This window comes from Anser brachyrhynchus (genome assembly GCF_964034855.1).
Source record: "Anser brachyrhynchus genome assembly, chromosome: 2".
NCBI lineage: Eukaryota > Metazoa > Chordata > Aves > Anseriformes > Anatidae > Anser > Anser brachyrhynchus.
The window spans coordinates 60,354,752-60,380,300 of NC_137695.1; the positions used below are offsets into that span (position 1 = coordinate 60,354,752).

General features: G+C 46.2%; 1 long non-coding RNA gene across 1 annotated transcript; it reads right to left on the reverse strand.

The window, feature by feature from the left end:
- Positions 1-2,730: 2,730 nt before the first annotated feature.
- Positions 2,731-22,531, reverse strand: LOC308189162. The gene is made up of 4 exons (XR_013946066.1): positions 22,086-22,531; positions 20,775-20,849; positions 3,476-3,599; positions 2,731-3,258 (listed from the first exon to the last, which is right to left on the reverse strand). It is a non-coding gene; the product is annotated as an uncharacterized lncRNA (long non-coding RNA).
- Between the last annotated feature and the right edge of the window lie 3,018 nt (positions 22,532-25,549).

Sequence of the window (25,549 nt, forward strand, 5' to 3'; positions counted from 1 at the left end):
AGTAAACTATCCTCTCCATTATTTACTAGGCTGCAGGTGGACAGACTGAAACACTAGCCCTGCATGGGCTGCCCCCATTCAGCTCAATGGGCTGTTGATGCTGTACAATAATGACAACTATTTTGGTGTCCAGGGAATCGATTATTTCATAGTTGACTCTTTCAGCTGAAATACTCAGCTCTTCTGAGATTTGGGAGCACATTTGGGATCACTGAAGGAGTAGCATCCTTTCCTCCGCAGCCTGTCTCATCGCTGCATGATAACAGCCTCTCACTGCCTCCCCCTCTCCATTTCCTCTGTATGTGGAAAAGCACAGATAAGAAAGAAACAGAGAAGGAAAACAGATTCACTTCATTAGTTTATGCTCCGAGTCATGCAATGACAGGGCTGCTGAACTGACATCAACCCCCTTGCTGTCCTCCTGGCCACAGCTGCATCCTACCCTGAGCAGCGAAATGCAGCCAAGTGGGGAAATTGAGGCACAGAAAAAGTGAAAAATCAAACTGTCCCCTTCCTGTGAACACACGTGAGCTGCTGCTGTGAGGTTTCCTCTGCAGCCCCCTGCCTCTGTGCTGTGTGGCCCTAATGCTCCGTAGCCTGCAGAGCAGATGTCATGCCCTCCATGTCTTCTCCTGTGCCACGGCACAGAGGAGCTGTGCGAATCCGGACAGGAAAACAAAACCGAGCAATCTGCCAGGGGTCAGAGCCTGTTCCTGCTCCCAGGGAAGTATAAGCCACTGGGTCAGGGAGCTTGCCTTCTGTTTGTGACAGCGTGTTTAGCAATTTTCCAGGAAGATCGCTCTGCAATGACCACATCCAAACCATAGCATTAGTAAGAGCATGCAGCTTTATGGAGCGGGCTTTAAAACTGACCACACTGCTGCGGGGATGCATCACACACATGGTGTGGGTGGCTTACCACCTAGCCTCTTATCCCTGGGCTTATTGAATCAGAGGCAGTGTCATGCTGCGGAGGCCACCACGCCACACATGCGTACCTTTCTGGTGCACGTTGCCTAAATCCTGTTGATCAATGACTTCCTGCACACTTACTGGAAGGCTGTGGGAAGAGGCACATAAAACTCCCTGCACTCATTTAGCCCTTCTGTCAAAGCTGGAGAAGTCCTGGCCTGGCTTCAGCTAAAAAAACATATGAAATATATAATCTGAGGCCAAGCAGAATGGAAGTGGATGGCCAGCCCGGATATTGCTGCTCTTTTTGCACAAAGGTTTTCTTCCGCAGCGGGTGCGGGTGATCCACCCGAGAGCCCAGGTGCTCCAGCACTCACCAGGTACTGCTCTGACAGGGCAGAAAGTCAGGCTAATGGTAAATCATGTCGGCCTACTATCTATAAGCATAACTCATCCATGGTTAGAGTGCTGTGACAGCTGTGAAAAGCACAATTCATTTCCTAGCATTTGCACTTTTGTCTTCTCTTCACGGCTTCATCTGGGGCACTCACAATGAAGCCAGCAGAGAGCTGCATAAAGAGTGGAAGAAGGCCTATCTGGCAAAGGATTTCCAGATTTTGAGATCTGGCTTCCTTTCAAATATGAATGGAAAACAAAAATGTCCACATGCTTCTAAAGGGGGGGGGGGGGGGGCTGATTAAAAACAAACAAACAAACAATAGGATGACTAATGGTTATTGATGGCTTCATTTTTTTGGGACTCAACTTGAAGTACTTTAAAGCAACCCGAGTGAAAGGAGTTAGACTGTGAACGCCTTCTGGAAATCAGGTCCCTTCAAATATGCAAACCTGAGCACATGAAATGGAGACAAATAAATAAATAAACAAATAAATAAATTGCTTATGAACAATGCAGCCCTGACTAGAAGCATGCAATTTTGAGAGATGACCAGAGCAACTTTCACAGAACCAGACCCCACCAGAAACATGTCATTTATTGTTTCTCTTTCCAGACAGTTTTACTGTTGGGTTATCATATTCACATCAAGCATCGTTTGCATGGAAACAACTGCAGAGAACTGCAGAAAAAATCATCAGCAATTTCAGTTGTGATTATAAAGTATTCATGACAGAAATGCCTACATGGATCTAAAAATCAGTAAAATACTTGGTTATGCTATATTGAAACAAAACATGTTTATGTATGTTTTCCTTTCACTTATAAACTCATGCAATTAAATTATAGTCTTATTTGGCTAGAAATGGTTGTTAAAAAAAAAATAAAAAATTGCAAGGCAAACTCTTATTCCACAGCTGGATTAGTTTAAGCATCTGCATTGCAGTAGCATGGGGAGCACCATGCTAGCAAGAAGCCTAAACTGAAGCTAACCTGTAGGGCATGATTTCTAAAGATGTTAAAATGCTGATGGTTGGTACACAACAGGACTTTCACAACAGCTTGAAAGCTTGACGTACAAAGCTATTCATTTAGAAATGCACTGTATAGCAAACCACTTGGCTGTTCAGCCAACTTATGTTCTATAAGCCCCAAAAGTCTCCTGTGTTTTCGCTATTGTGAATCTTCACAGTCCCAATAAATTGGTAACTCAAAAACAAACAAACAAACAAAAAATACCAAAAAAAAACCAACAAAAAAATGAAACACCACCACCACTACCAACAACAACAAACAGAAGAAAAGCTCAAAAAAAATTTCATCCATGGTATTTTGATGTGTATTCAAAATATTGAAGCTATTGGCATTAAAGGTATCCTGAGCAGGTAGCAGCATGTAGGAATGATGGTAGTGGGAATGAAGAAGAAAAGTCCCAAGTGCTAGAGAGACCCCTGATTCTCTGAGCAGGAGCTTGGAGGTGGCAGGAAATACCAGGACCGTGTTGGTGGGTGTGAAGCTGGCAGCATTGGTGTTGTCAAACACCCAGGTGCCCTGCACTTCAGACCACCAGGCTGGGATCATCCCAGGTGTATTTTCTGTTTCATTTTAAATTAGGAAGTCAAGGCAAGCAGGGAGGAATCTCAAATTCAGTGTGACAAAACCAAGGCAAACTGATCTGGTGAAGAAGTCAAAGAATGAACATTTAATTTTTATTTTTTTTTCAGATGTCCACACATTAATTCCAGGAATTTAGGTAACTGGCAACGGGAAATAAGAGTAAAAATAATACTATGAGCCTGGCTGTGCTGAAAACCCTCCAACACCATGATGCTGCGGTCTCACCAGGCACGGAAGAAGTGTCAAGATGGATGTGTCCTGGCTGCCCTGGGTGCTGATCGCTTGAGACTTGATCAGAGCAGGGGATGCTGATTTTGGGTGATGCTGGTCTCCTATTAAAAACCCAAGAGAGGAAGTATGGGGAGCTCTCAAGACCACTCAGACAAGGAAAAGAAAATTCTGACTCCTTTCAGGAGCCATCTTTCATGCAGGAAAGAAGAAAGTGTGAAGGTTGCTATAGGTGACTTCAGTTTGAGAAATATTCTTGAGGTCCCACTGATCCAGCAATAAAACAGCCTAGAGTTTCTAAAATTAGCAAATAATACTTACGCAGCAAAGAAGCAATTGCACATGGAAGGAGATGGCTTTATGATGGACCTCATGGCTGGCCACTGCTGATTCTTGAGTTGGAGGTGGCTGTTTGCATGGGGACTGGTAACTGTGGCCTGATTCTCTATGGGCAAAGAGAAGAGATACACAAGTAATGATTAATACACACGGCTACTGTAGCAGAGAGGTTTCCCAAAGGTCCTCAAAACTGCAAGCCAAATTAGTATGGATGAAAAATCTAAACAGAATAAATCTGAATGAAGAGTGTGCAGGTATACTAAAATAAAAGAGAAATGAATAGTTAGTCATCCCCATCCTTTCCACAACCATGCTCAGAGCTTAAGCTAAAAACTCATCCAAATTCAGCAGCAATTGGAAATTACTAAATAGATCGCTAACAAAGGAAGAATAAGTAAAAAATATTGATGATGTTGTGAAATGCTGAGATGCAGGGAGGGAAGCTGTAGGCCTCAATAGAAATCATCCTGCATTGGGAACACAAAGAACAAAGAGCACAAAAAATGCACTAAGGACAGAAAAAAAATGTCCTAGCAAAGATAGACATCAATCATAAAACAGACAATGTTGATGCTGAAAAGGCTGACAGAGTTACTTATTAACCCTGTATGGGAAAGCAGCGGCAAGGAGTTTATTTCCTGTGAGAAGTCAAATTACCTTTCAGTCCATTGATAGGCAAGGACAACAAATTTAGCAGCTCAACCTTTTGCTTGACTGCTGTGCCAAAAGGGGCTCAGGTGGCATCCTGCAAAGAGCTCTGCTTAGGAAACACCAGCCTGCAAAGCGTGGTTGGGCTTCAGATAAGTGGAAACCCCTGGCAATGCCCCTCTGCCCTGTGCAGGGAGCAGGACGCAGGAGAAGGGGGGTGCAGGAGAAGTGGAGTGCAGGAGAAACTAAGTGCTGCAGCCATGCAGGAGCATTGGCGGAGGCTCCAAGTTGTGTTTGCCAAAGGGGTGCTAAAAACCTGCCAAGAAGCCACACAATAAAGAGCAAAGCTGCATTTGAGTGAGACACTTTCCGAGATGAGTTTATTCCTGTCATCACAGAGAGGATTCAGAGGAGCATGGATTTCAGCGTGAGGGACGAGGACGTCCCCTCCTAAATCTTTCTCTGTCTAGCAGAGAAAGCCATAACGACAGCTCAAGGAGGGTGACTCAAGCCAGATCAAATGAGAAAGCTGGCACCAAGTGCTAAGAATGAGGGCGAATAAATTACTTAGCAGGGTCGTGGATGGCTCTGTTTCTGGATGTTTTCATAGGCTTCGGTAGGGAAAGCACTCACACCACCAGCTGCAGGCAGCCAAGTGCCTCGGCCAGTCTCTCCAGCCTCTCCCATGGAGAAAGATAAAAACCCGTGCAGAGGATGATTCGCTGTACCTAAATTAAGCATCTGCTTTGAATTGTCCTCTGCAGGGGCCCACCTCTCTCTCTTTTCCCCAGTGTTTGCAGAGGGAGACCAGGTGGGTGCCAGGTACATGATTTACCTGCCTGTGGCTAGCACAGACGTCCTACCTACTGTCTGCAGACAAAAAGTGCAGCAGCCTCACTCCTGAGGTCAGGATTCAGAAATTGGCACGAACGATGCCCGCAGCCATCTGTGCAGATCCAGCAATGACCCACGCAATTCAGACACTGAGCGGAGCACTTCCCTAGAAAAGGTCACCAAAAAGCACGGGCTTGAATCCATTTATAAAGTATTCACTGAATATTGTGGACAGGCTGCTAGCTGACTTCCACAGCTGGCTTCCAGCTCACAAATGGCTCACACCACAGAGCCACAGGAATAATCAATACCCACAGTATGTAGGGAAATGCAGTCTTGGAAGTACCATAGCTGGAAGAGTTTTTGCAGCAAAAATCTCAGGCTGGACAGAACAAGGTCTACTTGCTTTTATTTATATGTGGGTGAGAAAATCTGGGATGTGGATTTGCCTCTATTTTGCTTTGCTTTTGGAAGTGAGGTAACGATATACTTTTTTTTTTTTTTCTTTTTTCTTTTTTCTTCTTCCCCTCCCATTAGATCTCTATCAGGGGTGGTCATTTTTCACAATCCCAGCAAACACCTCTATTTCTTCCTTTGAAGAAATTTTCCAAGTTCCTTTTAATTTATTCCATCTGGCTCCTGTTCAAATGTCATTTATCAGCTGGCTCATTCAAAACTGCTTGCTGGGGATGGATTGCAATCCATCACTGCAGCTGGCGAAGAAGCCACAGGCATGCAGCTTTCTGGCTACCAGCTGCCCAGGTAAAACCTGGCCACCTCTGTGTGCCCACACATGGCATGCGAATTGCCGAGGAGCCTGGGGACTGTGGGTCTCTGTGGGCAGCAGGGAGCAGCAGGGAGCCCAGGTACCCATGGTTATGGATGGCTCTCTGAAGTGGACATCTGCACATCACAGGCAGGAGGTGACGTGTTATGCGTCAGGCTTGGAAAGGTGTCCCTGCTCTTTCCTTTCCTCCAGTCTCTGTTTGTAAATCTCCTTTTCCTTGGGTTGCAGTTTAGTAGTATGAAACACACAACCAGCCAAGGCTAAGGGCTTCGTCTCTATGCTAAAGATCTGAACCATTTCTAAACTGGTTCAGTTAAACCACTGAAAACTGCTGTGGGAACACCTCTTCTTCGGCTGAATTCTGATCAGGCTGACTAATTCCCAGATACACAGAAGCAAGTCCAGTGTAAATCCATGCTAAGAGGCCTCATTTGGAGTTTACTCTGCTTTAGTTGAAGTGTTTTACTAGACTAGAGTGGCTCATTCATGGGAAAAAAAGCAATGCAACCTATTCCTATGCATGCACAAAGCGGAGAGCTGCAAGACCATTTTGTTTCTCATTCCCGGTCTTTCATTAAGGGCCATGCGTTGATCATTTATTTATTTCTAATTTAGCAACAGCAGTCCTATGAACTGCCTCCTTGACCTGAGGTGGCTGCCAAATGTTTAGTTCAGGACCAATTTCAGTGCTACTGTAATCCCCTGCACTGGAGAGCTGGAGCAGAAGAAAAGCTGAGCCAACCTGAAACTGGAGCTGTGCGAATGGCGCCAATCTAATTAAGTTATGAAAAACTGTCCCTCTGGAGATGAGTCTCCTGCAGCTCGCAAGCAAAAAGGTGGAGAACATGTGAATCTGGCCACAGGCCTCAGCTGTTGACAACCCAACTTACAAAGCATCTGTACGCATGCCCTTCGGGAAGGAAGATAAGTGGTACTCGGGGGAACCACGCGTTTGTTTAACTCTTTGTTCCGTACTCAACCAGGCAAGGGGAAAATGTTTCGTATTGTGCTGAATACCACCTCAGGTTCTGGCAGGATTACTTGTCAATATTATTGCAGCCTCTTCAGTTACAGTGCTTCAGCAATAAAGTAGTTCAACTGGCTTTGAAATGCAGAAATTCAGGCAACACAATCACGCTATGAAAGAGCGCTCATTAGCCTTTGGCTGACCTTGAAAAATTGTGTTTCTCTCCAATTCTTCCACAAATTGCCTTTAAGGAGACCTTCTTAGTTCCACCAAGTCACAAGGTTTGACTGTGTGACTCATGTTTTTTAGCCGCTCTCTCACGATCACAAGGCGTACTTGCCTTTTACACACAGCCACAATTGCTACAAGGAGGATATGTAAAAATGCACTGACGGCCTTATTAATAGTGGCATGTTCTTATTTGTTTGGGATTTTTTTTTCCAACCTCAAAAGTTTCATAATGAAATAGTTGGTCTTATAAAAAGTGTCACTCATCAAGTCAAATTTTATGGCTAGGTCACTGTGAGGACTCTGTCAGGTTGTGACCGGGCACGATAAAAATCCCATAGCTGTGGGAGCTGAATTAAGTGTAATCAGATACTTCTGGGGGCATGAGCTGGCTCTCAAAGGGATACTGTCTCTTGTCCGAGACAAATAGCACTGCTACACATTTCCTCCAAGACCTTGCTGTTGCTGGACACAGGCCACCAAGCACACTGAACCAGGAGGTCGCCCATGCCTGCGTGCAGTGGCCGAAGCAGATGCAGGGCTGTAATTCCACCCAAAAGAGGGCAGTGGTGCTCGTGGCCACGCCGGCAGGCAGGCCAGGCGGGAGTTTGCTCTCCAGCTGCTCGGCTTTCCCAACCAGCTGACAGAAACCCTCCCCAGCTCTTGGCACCGGCGGAGCAGAGCTCTCCCTTCGCCTCTGCTCTCACTTCCTCCCTTTGACTCATTAGCCCTTTTGCCATGATTTCTCTTGAAATTCAAGGGAAGAAATCATGTGGATCCGTCCAAGTCCGTGCTGCATACCCCGGGCCAGGTGCCTCGGTGTCACCCCACCGATCAGTCCCTCGGCTGCCAGCCCATGCGTGCCCCTTGCAGCGGCAGCTCTTGGATGAGCTGAGGCTTGGGTGTAGCTGGGAATGGAAAGTTGGACAGGCTGCAGTTTATGGCAAGCAGGCAATATCCAGAAGCTTGATGGCACAGGAAACCACTGATACTGCAAATAATTCAAAGCAATTAGAAAATAATTCCTAATCTGCCAACTTTTCCCCCTGTGTGAGTGGCTACGTGTTTTCAAGCAGCCTGCTTGTCCAGCCCCTAAGAGCTCACCTTCAGCAGGTGTCGTTTATGAAAAAAAATTATCATCCCTGAGCACCTGCTGCCAACACTTACGCTTATCATGCTCATCACCCAGCCATGGTGGGCACAAGGATTTCCACAGCCAAAAGCCAGCACGGGTCCCAGCGTCAAGGTGGGGAGAGACACCCACTTTGCTTCCCAGCACCAGCGGTTGCTCCGCCTGGCAGCCTCTTCTGTCTTGAGCTTGTGCAGTTAATGCTGCTTTCTTGGCTCCTGTGCTAAAAACACCAGACATAATAGCAGCAGCCAAGGTATTAACAACAAAAACAGCAGCAAAGACAATAGCAACACAAGCGTAGCTCATAAGCTTAGCTTTGTTTAATGGTACAGGATCTGCACAGCCTCTGGGAGCTGGACCCAATGCAAAAACCGCAGCCAGCTTTCCCTCCTCTGCTGCTTTTGATGGCTGGGAATGACTTTGCTCCAGACCAGCCTTTTACTGTGGGGTAAAGTGAAACAGCCCCAGCGTGGGGCAGTGAATGCGGGCCTTGAGTTGTGATTTATGACATAAATATATTTATACAGTGTTTCACACCACAGGTGAGACACAGAACGGGTGGGTAGCATGGCACAGCAGTCACCCCGGTGGCGCGGCTCTGCCTCCAGGTAGCTCTCTGTGCCCTTATGGGGTTCCCAGGCAGGGGAGGTTGAGCCTGCCATGGCCTGGATGGACAGACAGATGGGGGGCACTGTGCTGAGACAAAGCTGTTGAGTTGTCCTTCAGGCTACATGCTGAGCCTGACCCTCCCAGGTGGGAGAAGCCTGGCTAGGGGATGGGGCTAGCTTGAGTCTGGATGGGTGGATGACACCCACATAGCTCCTGGTGAGACAACACTTTCAGAAAGCCTCTGCTGGGTAGCAGTGTCACCCTCCACTGACAAGGGGCAGATGCCATCCTTTTGGGCTGTTTCTTCCACTGACAGAGAAACCAATAGAGCAGGGTCAGACTGTGCTCTGACTATAATGTCCTCAATCACAGATGTACCTGCCCTGAAATGACCTGATTGCTGTGTGTACCCAGCTTGTTTCTTCAACATCTGCCAGCACCTGGACAGACAGACTAGGGCATTTAAAACCTGACTCTATTCTTGCATTTGAAAGCAGACTGTCATCTAAGTAAAGAGCAGAGTCTATCACACTCTCTGAAGATCCTCTTCTTTCCTGAAGCTGTCTGGACACTCTCCCTTCTAAGTAAAATCTAAAAACTTACTTTGTCTTTCCAAGAGGGAAAACCTACTTGCACCCCTAGAGGATGAGATACTGCCCTTAGTGGAGCATGGTGCAAACAACCAAGCCAGCAAGGTTACTAATATTGTCACCGAGACAAGCAGTCCTGGATCCTGCTGGCTCTGTATTACTCCCAGCTTTGTGGCTGGTGGTGGAGGCATTGTTGCATGATGTACCTCTGCTTGCCAGTGCCTCTTGTACTTGGCGGCACTTACCAGTAGATATCTGCAGGTAAAACTCCAGCTTCAAGAGCACCACAGGCAGAAACCTGTGTGTGCTGTTATTTCTCTGCTATTTGCATGCATCTGGTTAGATGTCAGACTAACTCTCCACTTCCCTGCAGAGGTGATTGTACCAGGACAAGGACCCTCACAGACAGTACGATGCAGCGTGGAAAATATGGGCCTTTTTCTCCAGAGGCAGAGAGAAAAATTAATGCTATTGAGTGTTAGGAGAGGATGAGCAATGTCAGTATTACCGCATTTGGGAAAATGCAAACATGAAATTCTTTCCCAGTGAATAGTGACAGTACCGTGCTATGTAGAAATGTGGGGAATTAGGCAGTGTCATCCCATGTGATTTGTACATATTTAAGAGGGAATTAAATCCTTGTGAACCTATCCAGCTTTACAGATGTTGAGGCCTGATTTGGCTTGCTGGTGTGCCAGTTTTACATGGAGGCAACTCCACTGAGACCTGTGGAGTCATTAAACACTGACAGAAGAAAGAGAAGCCTCAGATGCTGCCACCCTATTCACCACGCCAAGGAACAGCAGGCATTTCCCAAACACTTCACCCATTGAGCAACAGTAGCAGCACTGGCGAGGGCCTCCGTGACCTGCTTTGCCCACTGCCATGCCCATGCGCCCAGGGGGACCTCCTTCAGGAGAAAGAGGTTTATCTGCTCCCCTTCTGCTTCTGGCCTCCTTGCAGTATTAGAGGAATGTCAGCATCTGCCATCTGCCATTTGCACATCATCACTGCGCACAGGCTTTAAAGGGGCTTTTGCTGCACCATTTGGTGCCCAGATTTCCATTCCCTCTTAAATTACTGTCGTATACTGCAACCACTTTAATGCTGGAGCTCATGCAGCACCCTCTTTGCTGAAAGGCTCCCTTTCCGGTACTGTAATTGCAATACACCCCACCGTAATCATTATCACCCCTGTTGAAGGATTGCCTTCCCACTGCATACTGGGCCGTGTGCGCTGGCTGAAAGTAGCCCGATGACCTTCCTCCTTGTTTGCGCTTGCTAGAGAAAAGTCCAGGCCCAAGCAGCAGGCTTTTAAGCAGGGTGCCACGAAGCCACATGAGGGGTGTGAGCCTTTCCATCTGCGTGCCGCAAGGCTTGCTGCCTCATGCAGAAGGAGCCGGGCGTGGAAATGTCATGGAGTGCAAAGCACACTGAGCACCAGGAGCAGCCTTTGAGCAAGTGGCAGGCTGAGCATCCCCTTTCCGCCCCCATCCAGGGAGGAAGGGTGGAGCAGGCTAGACTGGGACGGGAATGCGATCCATATCGTGCTGCTGCGGGGTTTGCATACCGACCGAGTGAAAACTCAGGCAGCCACGTCGGGTCTCCCCCCTCCTCACCCTTCACCAGTAACTTTTGGCTTCAGGGTGGGTATGGGGACGTGAATGTCCATGTGTGTAAAGCAAAGTGTCTGCACATCATGCGGAGGAGCCGGGCTTCAGTGGTGATGGATGCTGGTCCCTAAGAGCCCTCTGGCAGCCCCGCACTGCTGCAGCCCAGTGCCCGTGCCAGCCCTTGCCAAGCAGGCCCTGTGGTCCTGTCTTCTCTGGGTCCTGGAAGCAAGCCATGGATGCTGGGAGAAAGGACTGGCTCCCTTCCCTTCCCTTCCCTTCCCTTCCCTTCCCTTCCCTTCCCTTCCCTTCCCTTCCCTTCCCTTCCCTTCCCTTCCCTTCCCTTCCCTTCCCTTCCCTTCCCTTCCCTTCCCTTCCCTTCCCTTCCCTTCCCTTCCCTTCCCTTCCCTTCCCTTCCCTTCCCTTCCCTTCCCTTCCCTTCCCTTCCCTTCCCTTCCCTTCCCTTCCCTTCCCTTCCCTTCCCTTCCCTTCCCTTCCCTTCCCTTCCCTTCCCTTCCCTTCCCTTCCCTTCCCTTCCCTTCCCTTCCCTTCCCTTCCCTTCCCTTCCCTTCCCTTCCCTTCCCTTCCCTTCCCTTCCCTTCCCTTCCCTTCCCTTCCCTTCCCTTCCCTTCCCTTCCCTTCCCTTCCCTTCCCTTCCCTTCCCTTTCCTTTCCTTTCCTTTCCTTTCCTTTCCTTTCCTTTCCTTTCCTTTCCTTTCCTGACAAACCCACCCGATTTTGCAACATTGCAAAATGAAGACTTTGCCCGTTGTTTGTTTTGTGTCCTGCTGAGGGGAGGGACAGAAAGAGCTGGGTGAGATAAAACAATGGAAATTAGAGTGGGATGGAGGAGTGTGAAAAACAAGAAGGTTGAGGTTGTGAACAGCAGGACCAAGCTTGGGAGAAAAAAGACCTTTTATGTATTTAGGCAACATCTTATATCTGTGCTACATATGTGTCCAATGCCAACCCACTACGTACCGAAAGCACAAACAGGTCTGGAGTTGCTAACAGAGCCCGCTGGGCATTTGTAAGCTGCTGTTCAGCCTAAGGATCACCTCACCTTCAGCTAAAGTCTATCACGTCCATATTGGTGCCTGTGCAAACTAAACTGCCTTAAAACAATAAAAACCAAAAACCCAACCCCAAGCAACCCCAGGTCTAAGAACAACCGTGGAAATCCCGTCAGGTAATCACGGTGAGCCTGGCACACTCAGCAGTTTCCTGGGGCTGCTCCTGGTGCCACAAGTTCCAGCTCTGCATGCAGTCCCCGGAGAGGGTGGTGGTGCTGGTCCCATGGCTACCAGATCCCTCACTCGTTTGCCTTCTCTCCCACTTTGTGCCCTCTTCCATTGTTGTGGAATAATTTGGAGAAGTGGTTGGAGTGCAGCAAAGAACAAAATCAAAGGCTGCAGTGCTTGGCAGCTCCACCTGGGATGGGCGGTTGGGTGCTGAGTACCTTGTCTTTACGAGTTATGTGCACAAGGGGCTCCTGAGGATCCCAAGAGATGCCTATCTCCTTCTAAACCACCCAACCCCATTTTAAAACAGCACTCTTATTTTCATGTTTTCACAACACGACATTTGCAGGCATGTGATTAGCCCTAATTAATGCTTGTAATCAATGAATGCTTAATCACTGCTGGTGAAAAATGCTGGATAAGTGCAGAGTATGGCTTGATTGAGTGCCACTGGACTGGCTAATGGATAGCTCTATTACTCTTAGATTCTGCTTAAGCAGGCAAAATATCTGGGCTGGTGTAAAACAATCCTGCATTGATCTCTGCAGCCAAGTGGGGTCCTTCCAGTAATTAGAAGGGTGGTGACAGGAACAGACTCTGCTGGCTGCAGGACCAGAGGGACTGGGAAGTTTTTTTTAATTTTATTTTTTAATCTGAAAGCCATGCAGCAAATAACAAGAGGACTGGTCAGCTCTTTTGACTTTAAGCTGTAAAAAAATCATTTAGCATTCCCTGATAAGCCCCTTGATTTAAACAGAGAAGCAATTTCTGCTCCCTGGGAGTTCCACTTGAGTAAGTCTGGCCCCAAAATTTCACAAGCTCAAATCTCTGGAACCAAATTCCAGGAAACATTCATATGTGGATGATACATCTGTAACAGATACAAAGGGGAGAGGGGAAGCATTTGGCAATTAGGAGCTGGAATCATTTATAACTCCAGCTGGTACTTCTCTTTTTTCAGGTGAAATGTCTTGAGGGGAGGAGGAGAACCTGTCAGTGGCATGCTTTGCACTATGTCTTGCCTTTTCTCCATATCAAGGCTTGCCTCCATGAACCCTTCCAAATGAGGCCAGTTTCACAGGCACGGAGAAGTTTGTGCTCTCGATTGTGCTCTGGTCTGCAGCACCCTGTGTGAATGCCATGGAGAAGCTTCCTCACTGCGGTTCTCCGGATGCACGCTAGCATGCATGAGAGCAAACTGTGCAGAGCATGAGGGATCATACATCAGAGCCGCGTCCCAGTTCCTTGCCTGGCCATGCCTCCATGGACCCTGCGAAAGCAGGACCACCCGATGCCAGGCACCCACAGGCACCGATCCCAGCATGACTGGGGAGGGAGCAGAGGACAGTAGGGATCTCCAGCACACTGCAAGCTCACTCCCACTGCTGTGACATGGCTGATGCTTCATGAAGATCAGTAGGGAATCATTTTAATAGAAAGAAAAGGGACTCAAGAAAAGCAAAAGAGGTGTTAGCTATGGGGAACTCATTTTCAGTTTCCTTGTAAATCAAGACGGGCTCCATGGCACTCAGCTCACAGCTCACCCAGGGCTGACTTGCAAGGCTGGGCACTTTCAGAAACCATGGCACGGGCACACACAAGTCTCAGAGTGGAAGTGAGGTTTCAACAATCTGGTCCGTTGTCTCTTTAACTTTATGTTCAAATGCTCAGGCCTGTGCTCCAACATAAATACATTGCCTGAGTTTCCCTCCCCCTGCACTGTTCCTCTTGAGCTGTGGAAGATTATGCTCTATAGATAAAAAAAGTGCTTGTTTCTTTGACAAATGCAAGGCTTAAAGACCACCCTCTGTTCTTGAGCAAAATTAGCTTATCTTTGCCCCAAAAAATGTTGTTACTAAATATGAGCCATCGTTTGTGTGTGGCCTGAATGAGACGCTCAATTCATCTTATTAGAGGTTATCCTTTGAGGAGCTTTAAAAGGAAATGCATTGTTCTTAATTATTCTTATCTCAACAGCTGTATAATTCCTGGTTTTGATTTTAAAAAAAGAATATCCAAAGAAAATTTATACTGAAAGCTGGAGATGGGTCTGAACCCAGATTGTAGAGTTGAACTGCAGCTCTTACTCTGTGCTAAACTGTCTTCCCCTTGAGAAGGTTTGTGTCCTTCTTTTTCTCTCAAAGTTAAACATGAATCTGTGCAGAAAATGCCAGAAAGTCTTTGAAGGGCAGGCTTTGTGTTTCTTTCTGGTTTTAAACTTGTCCTAATATTGTTATTTTGGCTATATCAGAAGACAGTGAACAAGACGTGGTGAGGAAATACTACCTTCCTCTGTCGTTCCTGCACCCCTGGCTGCCCTGAAAAATGTTGTACATGTTTTCATCAGAAAGGCCCAAACCCAGTATTTCTTTTCCATTCAGTGAAAATTCTAAAAAATTTCAAAGCAAATTGAAATTTGAGTGAAATGCACTACCAAGCAAAAAAAGCCGCTTTCTGTTGGTTAAATGTTTGCACAAAAAGTGACATTTGCTGTGATGCTGTACGGTTGTCACAAGCTGCTACCCACTTTGAAGTGGAGCAGCACATAATGGATCAAATTCTCCACGGAGCTTAGTGCCAGAGTTTCAAGTGCTTGGCATCTCGCATTTGGTCCAGCTTCTCTGAAGTGGTCAGCATCCAGCAGCTTCTATTGTGACAGTAAGTGGCAAGATGTTTTGCGAAAGGGCTTAGCTACCAAGCTGCTGATTTTTTTCTGAAAAATCTGGTCCAGGATGGTACTGAAGGCAGTTTCAGCTGGTTTGATTGAACCAGCTGTTGAATCGCAGCGGATTCCTTGAACTTCTCATTATAACATGCCTCCACCACGACACACTGTCCCCTCTCCCAGCAGCTAGGTAGTCAGTACCACCACTACCATTTTATCAGAAACAGCAGCCCACGTGCGCACTTGGTGCTGGGATGCACAGGGAATACATGTGTGCCATGAAACACTGCTGAAAGGACTCGAACTGTAAAACAAACAGGAGCCAATGTGAACCCTGCATGTACCAAGGATGCTTTTGGTTGACATCTTAAATGATCAGCTTGATGGAAAAATCTCAGTTTCAGCTGGGTTATTTAGCGCTCATCACATTTGAAAATCAGACTGCTTTGGTGCCGTGATATGGAACTAGGTGCTGCCTTTGATATGTACTTGAAACTATTAGGAATTAGACAACCCTAACAGCCTGGCTGTGGAAGCTTTTTGTCCAGTGTAGCAGACCTTAGCCTCACCTTCTTTATACTCCAAATACCAGTGGAAAGATTTAAAATAAGTTAAGCAGCTGCTATGACTGCTTACTATGCTGTGTTCCTTTTGGCCTTGATGTAGGAGGTTGGAGTGAGGATAAACTACCACATTTGCCTCACTGAGCAGCTGCACATCCCGCAGGGGCTCCTTTCAGCCTGGAAGAAGCGCAGCTTCTGCATCCCTTTCCGGTATGTCTTCAGTATCTTAGCCAGGAGGATTTGATCAGCTGGACAGTCAGAGATCTTCTCACAACAAGATGCTTCCCATAGCACATTCAAGAAGTGTTCAAAGATGTGGTAAGCTCTGTGCAAAGAGTATCTTTGGAGGTGGGGCAGCCAAGAGGCCATGCAGGAAAATCAGAGCACTACACACGGTATGTGGTATGTGGTATGTGGCATGGGCCAGTGGATAGGCACCAAAACATGCCTTAACCAGTTCCTTCTGATGACCACAGGGTGAAACAGCTGCCCAGTTTGCATGGTTCATCACCGTTGCTTGTGTTATTGGCTTGCTGGGCATCCAGAGCACTCTCTTCCCTCACATAGAGTGCACGGCACCCGACTCACACACCCTGAAGGACTGTTGTATTTCCTACATGGCAGTTTCCAAAGAGCTAATCTTGAACTGAACATGCTATGAAGAACTTCTGTAAGTGTCCCAGTGCAGATATTGCCAGCTTAATCTCTGGCAGATAGCAGCAAGGGACTGCTAGCAGACACTGGTAGGACAGGGAAGCACAGAGCACATTGTTCAGTTTCTCATACATGCTTGGGGGTAAAAAGTATGTTTTTCTTTCCACTAGATCTTAAAATGTCAAGCAGCTATAGAGCATGTTTGTAGATATCTAAATCATAAGGATTTGCTTGTTGCAGTCATTCCTTGGTATACTATCTGCGCAGTGATAACAGAGGATAGTAAAACAGCCTGCAGTGGGCACTCTCCATACTGACATCCATACAGCTGTGGCTGCTGGTAAATTCAGCAAGCGATGGTTATTTTGTAAAAATAATAATAAAACAACAACAAACAGCTAACATGAATGCGTTTGTGAAAATCACCTTCTGTCCAACACCCAGCAACTACCCAGCACAGAAATATAATTTCTGTGAAATAGATCTACTCGTTAAGTGGTGTTTGATCAGAATACCAAGCTTCACCTGGAACAAAGCACAGCTATTACCAATGGGGGATTTAGGTCCTCTCTCCTACGGCGTGCATTTCTAATCCCCCAACAGTGACGTTCTTGCTTTTATTTCTCATTAGTGAGAGGCTATGGGAGGACTACAAGATTAATGACTGCAGCATGGCCTCACTCAGTACCTACAACAACAGCAGCTGTTCCCTCATACAAAAAAAAATATTTTTCTCTGGGTGCTCATTCTACCTACACCAGCAGTAGAGATAAGGGCATTTACAGTTTCCAAAATCCCTTATCTTTATTTCTAGACATTCTTAGAGAATATATAAAGCATCACTGCTAGGCGTGAAACAAAAAAATGACCCCACAGCCTAAAGATGCACTACAGCCAGATTTTAAAGAAATAGCAAGGGGGTATGGCAGTAGGCTATCTCTTCCAAAGCCAGCTCTGACTGCTATCCAGACATATGCTTCACAAAGAGTGAAACTGCCAAACAGGTATTGATCACAGAGGAATTTTTTCAAATACTTATTTTCATTTAAAAAGACAAATTCCTGCATCTGAACAGAACCTGACCATTAATGGGAACTTTAAGGCACTGTCCACACAGAAATAACCTTTTGCCCGCACCAGAGAGATCAGACACACACACACACAAATAGCTTGACTCATCCAGACGGTAATTCAAAGCAGCAAAATACATCCAATCCTACCCAAAACCCCATCGTGTATTTTCCACGTGGAAAATAGACGGCTCCCACAGAGAACATCTTGTTGTCCTAAGCACTTCTGAAGTTACACTAGAAAAATCTCTCTTCCACCAAGTCACGCAATATTAATGGACACATAGCTACTCATCACACATACACACTACAGAGTTTTCTACATTTACGTAGTTGCTAGGGATACAACTCAGTGGGTCCTCTTGACCTGAGGAATGATTGAGCAATCTCTGTGCACGCACTGATTACAGAAACGGGCTGGGGGTGCCTGGTACAACTCATGAGCAAGCTTGTGTCCTATACCGTGCAAAGCATGCAGCTGACTTATACCAGTGGCTTGAGCACCAACTAATTTTAAGACTTGTTCCTGTAGTGCAGTCCTGGCACTGTCTGGTTCAGGCTTCACTGAAGATGTAATCTAGTTCCAGTATCTTTCCCAGGAAACATGTGGATGCCCCATCCCTGGACCTGCTCAAGGGCAGGGTGGATGAGGCTTTGGGCAACCTGGTCTGGTGGGAGGTGTCCCTGCCCATGGCAGGGGGTTGGAACTGGATGATCTTTAAGGTCCCTTCCAACCCAAACCATTTTGTGATTCTGTGATCTTTGATCTTGTTTTACAAACTTGGGGTGAAGCACTGGGCTGACTCTAAATGTATAAATGTGACCATCCATCACTCAGCATCCAGAAGAGACAAGAACTCACCCACTCTGCATCGTCCCAATGCTTCTAGCTGCCAAAAGACTCTCTTTTAACTGGAAAGGAACGACCATGCATTTCTGCAGCAAGAGGATCTCTCACATCATAAACACACTGTTGTGAATGTAATTTTACCAGAGGATATAGCTCTCTTTCCATTTAAATTAGGGAGGGGTGAAAAAGGTTGGACAAAATAAAACCTGATCTAAATTTCCTCTGAAGTCTTGAGATGGACTTAGTAGAGAATTAGATAGAATGGTCATGTTAAAATAACTCGATCTCATTTGAAAACATCAAAGAAACAGAAACACCACAGGCCACATTTAATAACTGGCTGCCTGAACAGTGAAAGGAAAACTGTGTAAGCACCACCTCATATACCAAATATGCACTGATGTGTGCGAAAAAGGATATTCATGTACTCCACCACCATTTCTCCTCAGGCAGTTGTCCATTCCCTTGCACAAACCTGGTCTTGTACAGACAGAAAGTAATCAAATCCATTTGTAAGAGCATTTTGGGTACCTAATTTTGAAAACCTATCCCCAGACAATACACTCTGCCCAAAGAGGATTGGTATGCTCCACCAACATGAAAAGCTGTTGCCAGTATTAGTATTCAGGTGGGTTCAAATTTCCATAGGAAGCCTGATTTTAAGTACATTCATTTCTGTGTGTCCAAATGGAAATGCTGACTTCTGCAGGGCAGGTTTTCAGTGCTCTCTTTTTCAAAAGAGCCTTTCAGGGTGTCTCCTGCTCGAGCTCTCTCAGCATCACTCTGGGCAGTTTTGGAAAGGTAAAGCACGTTCCTCAGTCAGGTATTTTCTTTCTACCTCCTGTGAAGGGACCCATGATCCTTCTTAAAATGCTTCCTGGCAGAAGGAGCATTGCAGTGAAGTTTCCAGGTAGTGCATGGAGTGACTAAATGAAACCTCTGGGAAGAAGTTCAGCCTGACAGCACCAGGCTCCAGGCTACAGCTGTGCCCTCTGCCAGACCAGATAAGAGCTGCGAAAACGATCTTTGTGCATCTTTCAACCCTGTTATCTGTCCACCGTCCTCAGCTGTCTCAGCACTGGGATAAACGTGCTCTGGGGAGCCCGAGGCAGGCTGGATGCTGCACAGTGGCCCAGCCACCCCACCCCGAGGGATCTGCCACCCGCCCTGGGCACACAGCAAGGGAAAATGGGTCGGGAGGATGGGTGTGAAGCTGGCTGAGCAGAGCCCAGAGGCTCTGGCCCAAGATTTTGCCAGTCAGCTTTATTACAAACATTTGTGGCGTCCCAACAAGAACACTTCAAAACGCTGGCACTTGCACCGCAGGCAACAACTGCAGAGCGCGGCACTTATTTATTTATTTATTGCTATTTATTAACTGAAAATGAATCTGTTTCTACACTTTTTAAATTCTTCTGGGGGTGAGGAAGAGTTGTTAAACTCTACTGCTTGCCCCATGCAACGGAAGGAGCAGTTTTTCCATGGCTGGGGAGCGAGGAGCGTGCTGAACGGAGGCTCTGCACAGCCACGGTGCCAGCTCTGGCAGGCTGTGCCCATCGCAGGCTGGCCTTATTTCAAAATTTGGGAGCCAGTTTTAGCGCTCAAGAAAGTGAGAAGCAAGCAGCACGGCTGTGCCACCCATGCTGCCCTGCACAGCGTTACCAGCACCATGCCTCTTAGCCATGGCCTGCAGCAGCCTTGTCATCCCAGTCCCTGGGAAGGGACCTCTACAGTTTTCCCCTATTTGATTTCTTATACAGACTTTTCTACAGCCTGCCTCACCAAAGTGCAGTCAGGGCCTCTGATCATTGGGTTGTGTCTTCTTCCCATGCTGTCAGGTTGAGTAGTGGCTTTATTTCCATTTGACAGAGGCCCAGCATGAGCCCCAGGGCCAGCCCAGGAGCTGGGGCCAAAGGGGCAAAAAGCAGGCTCTGGGTGCAGGCTGGGGTGGAGGCAAGAGGGTCCCGGCACAGTGTTGAAGCACATGAAGGGCAACCTGGAGCTGCCAGTGCCAGGCCTTCACAAACACCATGAGGGCAAACGCTAGCCCAGCCCAAAGCCTGGAAGTAGGAGGAGAGGCAGCTCCCCTGGTGGGTCCATTTTCAGATTCCCATGGCCTTGGGAGGTCTGACAGATCAGTGCTCTGGGGAGGGGATACCTAGAAACTTTGTTTTTTAGCAGCAGGGACACCTCTCAAAACAGCTGTGTCCAGAGAGTCCCAAACATCTGCAAAGCTTTTGGGTTCTGCTCCTGTGTTTACTAGGCAGAGGCAGAATAGTCCATATTTCCCAAACTTCTGTTCTCTTTGAATTATTGCAGTTTTGAAATGCAACAGTACCATCCATGGGCATTCAGAAGAAAAGCTAAAAATAAATTTAAGAAAATAACCCAAGTATTGGGGTGTGTGTGTCTCTGTGTGTGTCTCTAAAAAACCGAGACTCCAACCCTGATCTAAACCAGACTGTTTCTTTCCTCACCCCCCCCCCCCATCTCACTCTCTTATTTAAAGGGAACTGGAAGGGAAAAGACGCCATCAGTCTCTGAGTCTGTAAACCTTTCCCCTCCCTAATATCCGAGACAAGACTTAAAGAAGAACCAGTCTGGAATAGAACATGAAAAACCTTCTGAAAAATGACTAGAGGCCTAATGCTGTCACTGTCCCATGTTTATTTTTCTTGCTTTGATGTCTGATGTCAAAGAAAAAATAATGTCATCTGCTGGAAACTCAAACATGTTTGCATTTTGAGGTAATTAGAATTAATGTTGGAGGGCAAAACTAACACCGCGCCACTCCAGTCTTTCCCATGTGAGGAAAACATTCCGTAATGACTTACATTTAATCTGGGAGCTGGCAGTCAGTCAGCAGCAGTCCGGATTCAGGCAACAGGGCAACGTTACAAAAACCTTTTCTGAAATAAAATAAAATAAAAATAATAAAAAAAATGATAATAATAATAGTAATAGTAATAATAATAATAGTAATAAATAGAAAAACTATCTGTATATGCCCTGGTTTGTAAATGCCAGCAGGGGCCTGCAGCCTGGCTGCTGATCCAGCCCCCAAAGGGTGCAATTCTGCTGAAAATGAGTGGCTGACAAGGGTGTAAATCAGGGAGTAATGGCAGCACTGGTTCAAGACCACCACTGCTTCCTAAGTACTCAGCACCCACAATTGCCACCAGATTTTCTGAAGAGCTTGAGCCCCCATTCACATCTAAACAAGGGCCAGACTTTTGTAAGTGCTTAGCAGGCAGCCTCTTCCCACTGTGACATTAATGGCAACATGCTGAGCCCTTTCGGAAAACGGGTCATACATGTTTGTTTTGGACCAGATCTTGTCACCCTTATACATGTTGAGTAGCATCATGCTCAGTGAAGAGTCCTTCTAAGCAGTGCCTCTCTGTGTGAGTGGTGTTGTGGAAGGACTTCTTCTTAAAAGACAAATGCAAGCTGTGTTGCTCAATAATACCATGCTGTTCGGGGCTGAGATATTATGGTTATTACTGAACTATGAAAACCTGGGCTGAACATAATCAAGCTGAACTGAGTAGGTATGGGTTGAAGTTTGGCTCCTGAGAAACTGGATTTGGTCCTCATGGGGCAAAAAGAAGAAGAAGAAGAAGAAGAAGAAGAAGAAGAAGAAGAAGAAGAAGAAGAAGAAGAAAAAGGTTATTTCTGGACTGAGGAGTTTCATTTGAATTACTCAGCTGTCTTCAGGGGTTAAAAATAGAAAAGAAACCTTTTCCAGTTCAAAGAAAATAAATGGCTACACTTATCTGTGTGGGTAATTAAAAACAGCTGAACTCCAAGAGCCGAAACCTTCCACACAGCTAGTCCTCAGTGAGGAGCAGCTTCCTAGCAACATTTGACATACTAGAAAATAATGGCATTATTAAGGATTGCTCTGGGGTAAGTGCAATGCTGTGTGCTGCTACATTCAAAGGCAGGTTATTGGCGATAGAGGCCCACAGTGCCTCTATTGACCCCAACTGTAGCTAAGAGCAGAATAAACGAGGTATTTTCCCTTCTGCAACTGTGCAGAGGCATGTGCCCCGGCCCTTGCCATTGCATGGCTGTTGTCACCATCAGGATGACTGCAGCGTGGCTAACGCACTCATGTGACTGGGCTTGTGCTGCCATTCTACCTCATGGGTTCCCCGAGACCTGCGGGGATGTCACTGGTTCAGCGATCCTTTTCCCTCTGTCATGCACCGTCATCGAGTTCCTTGTTTTCTGCCTTCCTTCACCAGATGATGTGGTCTGACCAGTCATGCGGTCCGTCGGAGGCACATGAAGCAGAAATGATGCAGGGTGCTTTCCACTGGCCGGTCGGAATCCAGCTCGGCGAGTTTCAGCAGAAGGATGGGGCAGGCAGAGAGGAAGAGACAGAGGAGACGTTCTCACAGTGAAACTCTGCTTGGCTTTCTGTGGTCACGTCACAGCTCTCCTCATCTCCTCAAACTTCAACTGATTGCCACTTGACAGCCAGAAATCATCTGCAAAGGCAGCGGATCAGCTGGAGGAATCAGCAATGTCTTTCTGCACAAAGGACAATGTTTTAAAGGCTGTTCTTCTTCATGTTTCATCCAAGAAGCCTATAGGAAAATGAAATCCCAAACTTTGACTATTATCCAGATCATCAGTCTTTTTAAGCCTGCAAAGCTGAAAGTAGATACCTCATATATTTGCAACATATTTTCTTTATTTAGCCATGGCCAAAAAAGAGTAAAACAATAGCATACTATCCTCTTTAAATTTATATTGGCCCATACAGACAACTCCAAAGACAATTTCCCTAATCTGTGACTGCCTCCCAGGCCTGGACTCTTCCAGGCTGTTTCCCATGTTGACAAGACAAAAGCATCTCTAACAACTGTGCAAGGTATATTCCTGCAAATGTCAAGGCCATACAAATTCCTAGGCCCTGAGTGCTGCCTACACATCAGATGTGCTTCAGCCACAGCCAAGCAGGAGGCTAGAGGAGGGCCATGGGATGACTTTCTTGCTGTTTTCTTCAGCCCCAGCCTTCCCTGCTGCTTCCCATCTTCCCTACTGTTCACCTTCCCCCATTTTGCTCCCTATCTTTCTGAATAATACCATTTTCCTCCCTATCTTCCAGGCAAGTAACCTGCTTAATACACAGCTACGGGAAGAGCCAAGTGCTGATCAGGGGATGAAGGGGAAGCATGCATACACCTTGAACCCAGCAAGGAGCTCTTCTATAAGAGCATTTGCCCACTGACTCCAGCCACCCATTTTCTGGCAAAGCTGATGACTAGTGGTGGGAAATGGATTGGCAGCAAGCAAGTTCTCACACAGAGGAAAGGCAGCACAGCTCCACATTCCCTGGTCTTTTTCTATCTTAAAAAAATAATAAATAAATAAATAAATAATTCCTCTGCCTTCTTCTTTTCTAAGAGCAGTGCTGCTATCACAGCCTGCCTGCTGCTCACTGCTCCTCCCTCCCTAGCTTGTTGCCTCTTCATTTCCTCCATTGCTTCTCACCTTTGTTTCCTCCCTGCTATTCCTCATGCTTTTGCTTCCCTGGGCTCCACTTCATTTGCAGCAGCTGGGGTCTGCACAGCAAGGGTACTGTGAGATTAACCACTTTGGAAAGTTTGCCTTTGCTGTGCACACATGCTCTGTTTTCTTCCCTCCACTCCCATTGAAGATAGATGTGTCCAAAACTGCTGTGAAGCTCCTCAGAAAAGAGCTGGCACAAAGCTCCCCAGCCAGAGCACTGCCATGCCTTTGTCTTGCGTAGGAACCCGCACGCAGCTTACAACAAACAGAATAGCAACTGCTAATAGAAATAAAAAAGTCTCCCCACACAATATGCTAGCACTTTAAAGAAAAAAAAAAAGAGAGAGAAATAAAATAAAATAAAAAAAGATATCACACAAATTACAAGTCTTTCATTGTTTAATGTAGATATATTGTACCCAAAACTCGTTTCACTTCATTTGGTGTGAAGCTGTGGTAAGCCTATTAAAGCTGAAGGAGCTGCATCTGCCTCGAACTGGCGCAAGCCAGATCACGATCAGATCCATTACATCTATTGCTATAATATCATCACCTCCCATATGGTGCCGCAACCAGTCCGTATGCTGAACTGAGCGCTGCCTAAAATCTGCTCATCCCAAAAGCTCCATCGCTCTTACCCTCTGTTACACCAAGAGAAGAAGCCACCACCACCACTCCATACCTGAAGGCATGAACATTGCCACAAAACTGTTTAAAAGTTCAAGTGTGTTACGGAGGATTCACCACTCATCCTCTACTACTGAACACAGGTGCTCAGACCTGCTCTCTGGCAACGAGCAGAGCTAAATTTCCTTAGCTGAGTCTGTGTGGGCTTGGCCCTTCATAAACTGTACTCTGCAAAGCAGGTCCATCACTCTATTGCTAATGCATTCCTCCCTCTCCTGAAGATTAATGTGAATTTTAAACCTTTGAAGCAAAAGGTTTCTTCCTGTGATCTTCTCTTGCAAATAGACACCATGTGGACTTTCCAGTGCTGGTAAATAACAGTTACATCTAATTGCTTTAAAAATATATCTGTGCAGGTATCCCACCTATTTCACACTTCGTTCAAATGAGTATTCTGGGTTCCTGCTCCTTTACTGAAGATGTATTTCTTCCAAGTTCCTCCAGCCTTAGATTCTTCAGTCCTTATGATCTCTGCAAAGGGAGCACAAACAACGAAGGACCAACACACAAATACATTTAACTGCTCCAAAACCCTCTTTCTCTGGCACTCAACTGACATATGTGGTATCCAACAAGCAGCATTTATCACTGCAGACTTATCCTCATGTCCTGTCCTATTTTTATCTATTGCCATGGTACACCTCATTTCCAAACTAAACCTCACCTTGTAATCATTTTATGCAAATTTCTTTGGGTGAAATATTTTGTTTGATGGTTAGTCTTGCAGAGTGAGCTGCAGCAGATTTATGCTCTTTTCTTCTTAGCACCCATTATAACTGACCTTTCATTTCTCCTTCACTTTGCTTTCCAAATGAGAACTCACCTGACTATCAGGTGAAATTTCTGATCTAAGAAGAGAGGGATTTCCTGCTGTTTTCTTGTGCTTTTTGCTCCAATGGAATTTCCTCGTATTTATTCTAGCCAAGTTCCCCACTTTTAAAGCATCAAATCTAAATTGGCAGTGATCAATATCATCCAGAAGAGTATGTACACTCACTGTCTGTATTAACTCCTGCTTTTTCCTTAGGGGTAAACTGAACCTCCCCCAAACTATGCATCAAAAAGAGAGGCTTTAAATAGCAGTCATCTGTGGTATTAATCAAGTTTCTTCTTAAAACCGTCCCAGATGTGCCACTCAACCAGCTTATACTGGTTTCTGTAAGAACACCCACTGTTATTATTGTACCAACAGATTTTGCAACTTCCTTAATTTCTTTTAACACATGAAGGTCTTGGGCTAAGATATTTTGCAGCAATGAGGGTGTGCTAACAGCAGAGGGTTGCATAAATCTGTGCAGCAGGCCAGTGGACAGTGAAGGCTGTAGGTACAGTGTGGATGAGGGCAGGGTTTCTTTAAATACTTTGCAAGCCCTGTAATGTAGCTGATGGTTTTCTTCAG